Genomic DNA, 11,665 nt, shown 5'->3' with positions numbered 1-11,665 from the left:
GGGAGCTGGCAAAGAAAAATCCCATTGAATTACGGTCGGTAAGTAAGCACAGCCTAGATTTTTTAAACTTCCAGCTCTTTACAGAGACCCATGATTCTCATTTCTCTTTCTCCAGGGCTAAGCCACTTCTTCCCACACTCAGATTTCTGACTCTAGAATACAACGTGTGCTCTATGAAAGTCTGAGGCAAAGGAATGCCCGCACACCTCAACCCTGCCAGCCCCTCAGCGGCACCGCATCTCCATCATGAGGAGGTTTAGTTCTGGGGTTAAACCCAGTAATGGTAAGCACTAGTTATCCTGCCGCTCACCCAGCGCTTGGGTCAGTTTTAGGGACCCTCTGTCTGCCCTCCCTGATTGTATAAAGAGAATAGCTGGGTGTGGTCCATGGACTCTTTCTTATTGAAAGTCATTTAATTAGAATGGGAAGTCCAGGGCAGCCCCGGTGGCGCAGCGGTTTAGCGCCGCCTGCAGCCCAGGGTGTGATCCTGGAGACCCGGGATCGAGTCCCACGTTGGGCTCCCTGCATGGAGCCTGCTTCTCCCTCTGCCTGTGTCTCTGCCTCGCTCTTCGTTCTCTCTGAATGAATAAATAAATAAATCTTAAAAAAAAAAAAAAAAGAATGGGAAGTCCATTGAAAACCAACTCAGGGAGCAAGGCACACATGTGTTCCTGGCTCTTGATAATGCCCAACTCTTTATTTTTTTTAAGACTTTGTTTATGTATTCATGAGAGATACAGACAGAGGCAGAGGCAGACTCAGGCTCCCAATGGGGAGCCTGATGGGGGACTCAATCCCAGGACCCTGGGATCATGACCTGAGCCGAAGGCAGATAGATGCTCAACCCCTGAGCCACCCAGGCACCCCGAAAATGCCCAATTCTGGATTGCTACTGGTATTTCTACCTTGTTCAGTGGGGCTGAGCACTGAGCTCAGATAAGCAAGAAGGTACAACAATTTTATCTTTCCTAGTCTGAACAAGGCAAGTCTCAATGCTTCCTCAGGAAAGCAAGGACTTGGCCCCTTTTGCATAAACTGCTGGGGCATGCAGTGCTACAAGAGAACCCAGAATCTGGGTCTCGCGGGCCGAAGGAGGAAGATGGCGGTGGAGTCGCGCGTTACCCACGAGGAAATTAAGAAGGAGCCGGAGAAACCGATCGATCGGGAGAAAACGTGCCCGCTGCTGCTGCGTGTTTTCACCACCAATAACGGCCGCCACCACCGAATGGACGAGTTTTCCCGCGGAAACGTGCCGTCCAGCGAGCTCCAGATCTACACTTGGATGGATGCAACACTGAAAGAACTGACTAGTTTAGTAAAAGAAGTCTACCCAGAAGCTAGAAAGAAGGGCACACACTTCAATTTTGCAATTGTTTTTACAGATCCTAAAAGGCCTGGCTATCGAGTAAAGGAGATTGGCAGCACCATGTCTGGGAGGAAGGGGACTGATGACTCCATGACCCTGCAGTCACAGAAGTTCCAAATAGGAGACTATCTGGACGTAGCAATCACACCTCCAAATCGGGCACCACCTCCTTCAGGGCGCATGAGACCATATTAAGTTTTATTTACTATTTCTTGAATTATTTTTCAATCAGTTATGTAAAATAAATTCTTTTTCCTTCCCTCAAAAAAAAAAAAAAAAAAAAAAAGAGTACCCAGAATCTATTCCAAACTCTGAGATTTGGCTCCATCTGATTTATTTATTTGTGATAGACAGAGAGAGAGAAAAAGGCAAAGACACAGGAGGAGGGAGAAGCAGGCTCCATGCCGGGAGCCCGACGCGGGACTCAATCCTGGGCCTCCAGGATCGCGCCCTGGGCCAAAGGCAGGCGCTAAACCGCTGAGCCACCCAGGGACCCCTGATTTATCATTCCTAAAGTCCTCTTAGCAGTATGTATTTCTTGCCTTTTTTTTTTTTTTTTTTTTAAGCCCCTGTTCTTGTGCGCGCTTCAGCAGCACATATACTAAAGCCCCTGTTCTAACCAGGCTTCTGAGTTACATCTCATTTCTCATAGGTGGAAATTATTAAGGCGTCTGAGATCATCCCAACTGTAAGAGTTTGCAATCCAGGGAATAAAGAGAGCAAAAAATATTCTGTCAAAATATTTTAAATATTGAATTTTAAGAAGCAATTTTTGAGGCTTTGAGACACTAATGTATTCTTTACATCAAGTTCAACCAAAGGGATCACAGAGAGCAGAGAAGATTGTTTCATTACTGAGAATGAAGTTCACCTCTATTTCACAAGACTGGGACATTTGAGAATTAAGACAGGCTTTGCAAAGCACTTGCTAGTTTGCCTGGCTCATATTAGGTACTTAATAAACTCAGTTGCCACTCTGTTTTGCTTATACCAAATTAACTCTTCCATTTAAGAAGATTCTTTAAAAAAAGAAGAAGAAGAAGAAGAAGAAGAAGAAGAAGAAGAAGAAGAAGAAGAAGAAGAAGAAGAAGAAGAAGATTCTTGCTCTCTCTAGAACAGCCCTTGTCACAGGTTATGTGCAAATAAAATTACCTGGGGCTTTTGTTAAATTGTAGATTCTGGCTCAGTGGGTCTGGGATGAGGTCTGACCATCCAAATTTCAAGCCAGCTTCCTGGTGTTGCTGAGGTTGCTGAAATGAGATCCATTTGAACTATCAAGGTTCTACCTTAGGGGTTAAAATGATCATCCCTAGGGCATCTATCTGACTGGCTCAGTTGGAAGAGTGTGTGGCTCTTTTTTTTTTTTTTTTTTTTTCTTTCTCTTTCATTTCAGGTCAGACTTTTCTCTTTTTTTTAAGATTTTTTTTATTTATTCATGACACACACATACAGAGGCAGATACATAGACAGAGGGAGAAGCAGGCTCCATGCAGGGAGCCCGATGTGGGACTTGATCCCAGGACTGGGGGATCACGTCCTGAGACAAAGGCAGACGCTTAACCACTGAGCCACCCAGGCGTCCCTCAGGTCAGATTTTTGATCAACATCATATGAGAGCACGTGACTCTTGATCTCAGAGGTTGTGAGTTCGAGTACCACATTGGTGTAGAGATTACTTTTTTTTCTAAGATTTTATTTATCTATTTGACAGAGAGAGAGAGAGCACAAGTAGGCAGAGCAGCAAGCAGAGGGAGAAGGAGAAGCAGGCCTCTCACCGAGCAAGGAGCCCTGATGCGGGGCAGACCCTTAACTGACAGAGACCCTCAGATGCCCCTAGAGATTACGTTTTTACAAAAGGATCAGTCCTACTTATTTCCACCTGACAGTTGTGAATATGTTGTTTCATCCCATGTGCCTTCCTCTACCCCAATCACCTATTCAGATCCTCCATAACTTTCAAGGAGTACTTTAAGCCCCACTCTTGATAAAAGCTTCTTCCCCAATTTTTGCAGCCCTAAATGATTAATATCATCTCTGAAGCCCTGAATCAAATTTAATAAGACTGAAGAGTTAGTTAACCTAAAAAGTTAAAGTGGGAAAATAATTTAAATATACCTGCTTTAAACTTTTAATACAAACATCTAAATACACATTTTTTGACCAAAAAATTTTTTTACATGAGGCCTGTTCAAGTAGGTCTTCCTTAAGAAGCATTCTGCTTCAGCTTTCTTCCAATGCATCCCTATCACATATTGTTTAATTCCACTGGGTCTGACATTTTTTTCTCAAATTTCCACAGATTTCCTGGCTACACCTAATCTGATCACATTTTTTAAAAATGACTTGCCTTCATTTATTTAATTGTTCCATAGCCACTGCAATGCTTTCTTTTTGCCCCCAGATTTCACTGGCTTCATAATATTTAAGTTAGATTAGGTAGTTACAAGAAGAAGCACAGAAACAGTGCTGGAAACCAACACAACCAACTGTTGCTAAAAGTATGATTCATCCATGAGAGAGGAAGGGGGAGGGGCAGGTGGGACCTGGCAAAGATGCCCCTCTCCTAATCCCAGGAACATATGAATGTTACCTTATATGGCTATGAAAATTCATACAGGGAAACCTCACTTCTCATAGACTCCAGAGGCCAGAAGGGGGAGCCCACAGGCACTACCACTTGATATCAGCTACAGACCCCAACAGGAAGAATCTGCAATTAAGGACCTCAGCAGGAAGAGAGGCATGTTGCTAGTTGCTGCTGCTTTACTACTCCAGCAAGAGGAAGGAAGATTTTTCTCTTTGCCTGGCAACAGCCCAGACAATGATACAGTCACAATTCAGCCAGTGAAAAGCCACTACAATTTGAATTCCCAGTTTATTCCAATGGACTCTTTGTTTATAACAGCCTCCTCAACTTCCACCTTTCCTCCATAAAAGAACGTTCCTCTCCCTTGTTCTCTGGACTTGCCTCTGGCTTTTGCTATAGCTTGCTTGTTCTGACTTGCAAATCCTCTGCTATTCTCAAACCCATGCTGCTGGTAAAATAACTAGCTGTTTTACTTGTAATGTCAACATAGCAAATGGGATTTTGCAGATGCAAGGAAGAGAAGGATTTTGAAATGGGGAGATTATCCTGGGTTATCTGGATGACCCCAACATAATCTCTTATAAGGGTCTTTAAAAGAAAGAGGCAGTTGGTGGTATAACATATAACATATACAAGCAAGAAGTCGGAGTGACATGAGGAAGGCGCCATGAACCAGGATACAGAAGTTTTCTAGAAGCTGAAAAAGGCAAGAGAACAGATTTCCCCCCTCATAACCTCCAAAGGAACTATCCTGGCCCAACACTTGCCCTTAGCCCAGTGAGACTGATTTAGGACTTCTGACCTCTGGAGTTGTAAGATAATAGAACTGTGTTTTAAGCCATTAGGGCTGTGGTAATTTGCCACAGCCTTCCATGGGTACTAAGACAGGACCCAGGGGTCCTGCTCTGGAGAGGTACTCAGAGTGCTGTGGGCAGAATGGTCCTGAGGAAATATGTCAGACTGCCTGGAAACTGCAGTCAGTGAAGAGTAATCAAAAGTGCTTCTATTGTAATTAATTTGGCACTGTATTTTGCTCACTAATTCTTTCATATGTCTAGCCAGACAGATGGAGAGATTTTTGAGGGTATCAATATATTCTTTTGTCGGCTTTGCATCTTGAGAGATAGCATTTTAAGTCAGGAACTGATCACTTTAGTTGTTTATAATTAAGAGATGGTCTGTGTGGAATGTTTGTGGCTTAATCTTAAGATTAGTAAATTTAAAAAATTTTTTCCCTGTCAAGAAAATTGGATTCTCTACTATGCTAAAAAACCTTTAAACTAGGAGACCTGAGATGGAGGACATATCACAAGGTTTTGGAGGCCTACCAGCCTGCTTTTTGCTATTGCCAACACTATGGTCTGGGACCTGGTAGGGAACCTCTCTTCATTCCTTCATACTAAAATGGTAATTATAATAGTATACATCTAGTAGTCTTGTTGGGAGGAATAAATAAAATACAAAAAAAATTATTGGTCTATAGGTACACAAACAGTGCTAGTGGATTCTTGCCATTGTGTGTTGATTGATAGAGATAATGTTCTAGAATGGTGTGAAGGAATAAAAGGATACCCATAATGACAGTGCAGATCATCAGATCTTTTATATTTTAAAGTTAGAAGGACTCTTAGGGGTTGGCAAACTATGGCCCATAGACCAAATTGGCCTGCTTCCTGTTTTAATAAATAAAGTTTTATTGGAACACAGCCATTCATTTACTTGTTTTGTATGGCTGCTTTTGCACTACAGGAGCAAAGCTGGGTACTTGTTACAGAGACTTTATGGCCTGTGAGATCTAAAATACTATTTGGCCTTCTACAGAAAAGTTATGACCACCTGCTCTTGAACACCTAATTTTATAAATAAGTAAGAAAGCCTCAATAAGATAAGCGATTTGGTCCAAAGTCACATGGTTAATTAGGGACAGAATCAGGACTATTACTCAGATGCCTTGACTCCCAGGACAAGGCCTATATAAGGCAGAGAAAATGGCACTTCCATGAATCCAGCTCAAAATGGGGTCCTTTGGTGGAATTTAGCTCTGATCTAGGTTTCTTGGGAAAAGATTGCCAGGTGTCCTCCCAAGACACTCCCCAGTTGGTTCACATCTTCACATCCTCACACATGCCAACTTGAAGACCTGTCCTAGAAGAAATGTTAACATAGAAGTAGAACTACAAAGGTAAATACAAAGCCAGGTATTACATTTTTAGTTTGTAATTCATTTTTCCCCTAGATGGTTTAAAATGCAAATGCATAAGCAATAATTATAGATCTACATCAATGGGCACATAATGCATAAAGATGTAACTTGTGAGTATAACAACATAAAAGGGGAATGGAGTTGCACAGAAGCAGGGTTTTTACGGAATCAGTTTAATTCAAAGCTGATTATTGAGTGTTTAAGAGTTGAATTGTGACCTCCAGACTAACCACTAAGAATATGACTAAAAACAAACACACAAAACATTAAAAAATGGAAAAAGAAATAAGAAATGAATCAAAACAGTACACTACCAAAAAAAGGTCAAACACAAAAGAAAAGCAATAATGGAGGAGCTGAGGAGTATTGATTTCCTTCCCAGATTCTTCTCTTGATTTAACCTTTGTGTTAATGACTGCAAAACACGATGAAAATTAGACACTGCCTATTGAAGAACATTTTGCAATGCAACTGCGTATCACAAAATAAAAGTCATTGCTCATTCCTCAGTGCCTCTCACTGATTCCTAATTACTGTAACTTTTCTCTCACCAGTGGACTGGCCTGCTGGCACTTCCAGTAGTTCTTTGGGCAGCACCAGCACTGGTTTAATACATTTCTTTAAGTTTTATTATGCCATTTTAAAGATTTTTGAGTTAACTTTCTTGTATTGGTTTTGACCATGATATTACATGTCCTTCATGGAAAAAATTCAAAATACCTGAAGAAGCTCAAGTAGACAGTGAATGAAGGGAAACTGCCTTGTCATGTCAGGGTCTATGATAACTGATGTTAGCATCTGCAATTCTTGAGCCCTTTTCAATAAAATTGGGTGTTAGTGAAACGATATTTGGAAAAGTCTGGGCTCTTTCTGCATATGATAGAAAACCCAGTGTAAGTTAAGACAAGAAGGGAGCCTGTTGCTTCAAGGGACTGGTAAGTCCAAGGCTTCAGGCACTCAAACTATGGCATCAGGATCTCTAGGTACCCCCAACGCTGGGTTCTTCTACTTCTCTGTTGGCTCATTTCTGAGATAATTGCTCTCTGTCTCAGAATTTAGTTGGCAGCAATAATCAATAATGTGGTAGTAATTGGCAGGTGGGGTAGGCAGATTGCTGCAGCTCTTCGTTTCACATCCTTCCAGGTTCCAGGTTCAGGTAGAAAGGCAAAGTCCTAGGACTCATTCTAACTGGACTGGTCATGGTCCTTGAGGATTTGGGATACTGATGTCCAGGCCTGTCCTAGAGTTGGTCAGAGCCACACTTAGAGCATAGGGACAGGAAGTAGGGGCAGGGGTGGCTCCCTTAAAGGAACTCAGAGTATTACCAATGGAAAGGAGCATGGATGCTGGTGGCCTCTACACAGCTTCCTATGTGGAATGCCAGATGGCAAGAATGTCCATAAATTCTTCACCTGGATGTTCCAGAGGGGAGATATTGGCCAAGAAGGGAGTCAGAGTCCCAGGATGTTAGAAGTGGCTGTGTCCTCAGGGACCCTTTCCTCCAATCCCTTCATTGTGGAACTAAAGAAGCTGAATCCAGAAACATTAATGACATCCACAAGGTCACAACTTCTTTGTAGCATTTGGTTGGAAGGTAGGGGAGTCCACGTATTCCAACCCTTCATGCACACCACTCTACTAAGTATCCCTAGCAGAAGGGGTTAATTAACAGAACTTCCTAAGTGCCTTAAGATAAAAATCTTTCTCAGCAATGGACAAAGATTATAACATATTTTCTCTACCTCCCCATATGCCCAATAAGACGTTAAAGTAGATATTTGTATATGTACATGTGTAATACACATAGATTTATATGTATACATGTGTATTTAGATATTGCATAGATATATGTATGTGGGTGTGCATATACATACACATATGGTAAGAGAGAGAGAAAAAGAGAGAGATTGATTGTATTTTAGACTCATGCTTGAGTAGAAACACCTAAATAAATGTGTGGGTTTTTTTTCCTTCAAAATGCATAGTTATAATTATCGTCCAACGCCAGGGAGAAGGAATTGATTATCTCCAAGTTCCCCCACAGTTTGCATTATTTTTATTGATTTTTCTGAAGCTCATTTCCAAACATCTGAGTAAATATACAAAATAAATATTCCTCGTAAGTCATTACTATTGTTGTTGGGGCTGGAAGCCAGGCCCTTGCATCTGTCCCCTTTCCCATATGCATCAGTAAAGTGCCAAGTGAACAGATGGCTTGTGCGCTCTGCTGAAAGATCTGGTGAGCTTGGGCTGTGTTTGGCTACAGAGTCACAGATGTGGCTGGGTACTGCATTACACTGGAGGCTCATCTAGGAGGAACTCGTTTGACTATATCATAGTGGGACAGTGGAAAAGACCCTAAACTGAGGACATGAACATGGAAATCTCACACTGAGACAGCAGGATGTTTGTTCCTCTGATTTAAGAGACATCAAATGAACGTAATCCAATAATCAAACAAGGGTACAAGGCCTAACATTTGGCTCTTTTTTCCCCTCAGATAATCCAACATACAACATATCCTACCAAAAATAAGCCTTCTTAACACCTCCTTCTTCACATTAGCTGCTCACCTGGCCTCTTCACTGTGGTTGGCTAGTCATGACTACAGTTTTTAGGTGTAGATCACATAAATATCTAAAGGGGTCCTTTGACTTACAGCTTTTTTTTTTCTAGATTTATTTATTTTATTTTAGAGAGAGAGCAGGAGGAGGGGCAGAGGGACAGAGAGAAGCCCAAACAGATTTCCCACTGAGCAAGGAGCCCAATGCGGGCTTGATTCCACAACCCTGAGATCAGGGCCCAAGCCAATATCAAGAGTTGGACACTTCACAGGCTGACCACCCAGGTGCCCTGACTTATGGTTTTATAAATGTATATAATAAAATGAACTTGGTACAGCTGTTTTGGAAGACAGGTTGGCAGCTTCTTACAAACTAAACATACTCTTACCACACTGTCCAGCAATTGTGCTTCTTGGTATAATATGTACCCAAAAGAGTCAAAAGCTAGGATGCCTGAGGCTCGGTCAGTTGAGCGTCTGCCTTCAGCGGGTCATGATTCCAGAGTTCTGGGACGGAGCCCCCACGCAGGATCCCCAGCCCCAGGATCACACCTGAGCCAAAGGCAGACACTCAACCACTGAGCCACCCAGGCATCCCGATATTAGAAGCTTTATTCATGGGACGCCTGGGTGGCTCAGTGGTTAAGCGTCTGCCTTTGGCTCAGGGCATGATTCCGGGGTCCCAGGATCGAGTCCCACATAGGGCTCCCTGCATGGAGCCTGCTTCTCCCTCTGCCTGTGTCTCTGCCTCTCTCTTTGTGTCTCTCATGAAAAAATAAATAAATAAAATCTTTAAAAAAATAAAAGAAGCTTTATTCATAATCACCAAGACATGGAAGCAACCAAGAGATCTTTCAGTAGATGAATAGATAAACCATGGTTCATCCAGACAATAGATTTATTCAACACTAAAAAAATAAACTATCAAGCTACAAAAAGATATGGAAGAAACTTAAATGCATATTATTAAGTAAACAAAGCCAATCTAAAAGGCTGTAGCCTTTAGTGGTGGATGATTCCATCTAAAATCATAAGATCAATGGTTGTCAGAGAATGAGGGGGGATAAATAGGCAGAGCACAGAGGATTTGGGGTGTATAGTGAAAATATTCTGTACGATACTATAATAGTGATATATATTATTACACATTTGTCCAACCCACAGAATGTACGCCACCAAGAGTGAACACAAAGATTAACTATGGACTCTGGGTGATGATGACATGTCTATGTAGGTTTATCAATTTTAAGAAATGTACCACTGGTGGGGGATATTGGTAATGGGAGCAGGACGTATATGGGAAATCTCTGTACCTTCTCCACAATTTTTCTGTGAAGCTGAACATATTCTAAAAAAATAAGATTTTTAAAGAAGATTTTATTTATTTATTCATGGGAGACACACAGAGAGAGGTAGAGACATAGGCAGAGGGAGAAGCAGGCTCCCTGTGGGGAACCTTCTACAAGACTCAATACCAGGACCCTGGGATCATGACCTGAGCCCAAGGCAGATACTCAACCGCTGAGCCACCCAGGTGCCCCCCCCAATAAGATCTTAATAATACAAATAAATAAATAGATAAAATGAAATCTATGCAATAGCCACCAGTTAAATTTAAGCTCCTTATATTTACTCATTTATTCTAAAAATATTACTGAGTACTTCCTACATTCTAGGTATGGAGCTACTGAGCTAAGGGCAGGAAGCAACACTACAAATAATACACAATTGTTTTTAGATGAATCCATCCTCCCTCTTAAGTGAATTGGTAAAAACCCTTAGATATTCTGATCCAGAAGTCTCTCTGTGTGGTTCAACTCAGCTCATTTTTTCTGTAGTCCAGTGAAACTTTTCTGCCTCAATCAAGAATTTGGGCTGTCAATGGCTATTAATCCCAACTGTGGAAAATTCTCTCTCAATTTGTACATAAAGACCGAATTCAGTTCAGCTATCTCTTTGTCAATAATATTCATTAATACTAGCTATGGCAGGAATCCACATACTGCTGAAATTTAGGAAATCTCTACTCTTTCAATATATATTTTTCACAGTTTAGACTATAACCATGTGTCCTGCCAGCCACTGTGCCTGGAAATGCAGCTCTCATGGTCCATCAGAAAGTTGGTAGGGTATTGAGAAGGCTTTCACAATCATTCACTCTTTGAAGGAAGTGAAAATCTTCTAAGTTGAGAACAAATTCCAGGTACTTTAATTACCTGGAAGAGTTTCCTCTATTGCTAAGAAGTTCTTGAACTCTATGATACTTCCTATTCAACACCACTAGAAGCTTCCTCTAAAGTTGCCATTCTTTTGACTCCCCAGATTGCTATAGTTACAATCTGAAGTAGGGGGTTGCTAATATTAAATACTTTGTTTAGTGTACTACATGGGAACTAGATAGTCCTGGGGTGGGTAATTGAGAGAAGGTCAAGGTGTTTCATTATGAACTTCCCATGAGACTCTTCAGGACCTTATGCCAATCCCCCCTGCTCCCCTGACCTGCTCAAATGTGCAGACTGTTCAAGCTCCAGCTCAAGCCCACTTGCCACAAGCCCACTTGATGAAATTTTTTAAAATTTTTTTAAAATTTTTATTTATTTATGATAGTCACACACAGAGAGAGAGAGAGGCAGAGACACAGGCAGAGGGAGAAGCAGGCTCCATGCAGGGAGCCCGACGTGGGATTCGATCCCGGGTCTCCAGGATCGCACCCTGGGCCAAAGGCAGGCGCCAAACCCCTGCGCCACCCAGGGATCCCCCACTTGATGAATTTTTAAGAAAGTGTTTTATTTTCAAGAGTCATATTTAAGGTCAGGGGTACAGTCTTGAAAACTGCATAGAGTTGATATTTTAGGATGGCAGATTTGGATAATCTGAGTCAAGCAATCTGCAGTCCCGGCTCTAGAAAATTATCTGAAGGCTGCTTCTTCTGAAATTCAATCCTCA

General features: G+C 41.8%; 1 pseudogene; it reads left to right on the top strand.

Moving 5' to 3' along the window:
- The first annotated feature begins 1,082 nt into the window (after positions 1–1,082).
- On the top strand, positions 1,083–1,652 carry LOC140603658 (histone deacetylase complex subunit SAP18 pseudogene; annotated as a pseudogene).
- The last annotated feature ends 10,013 nt before the right edge of the window (positions 1,653–11,665 follow it).

The sequence above is a fragment of the Canis lupus genome, chromosome 14 (genome assembly GCF_048164855.1).
Source record: "Canis lupus baileyi chromosome 14, mCanLup2.hap1, whole genome shotgun sequence".
NCBI lineage: Eukaryota > Metazoa > Chordata > Mammalia > Carnivora > Canidae > Canis > Canis lupus.
Note: the sequence above shows the minus strand (reverse complement) of the source record. Positions and strands in the feature narration are given on the sequence as shown.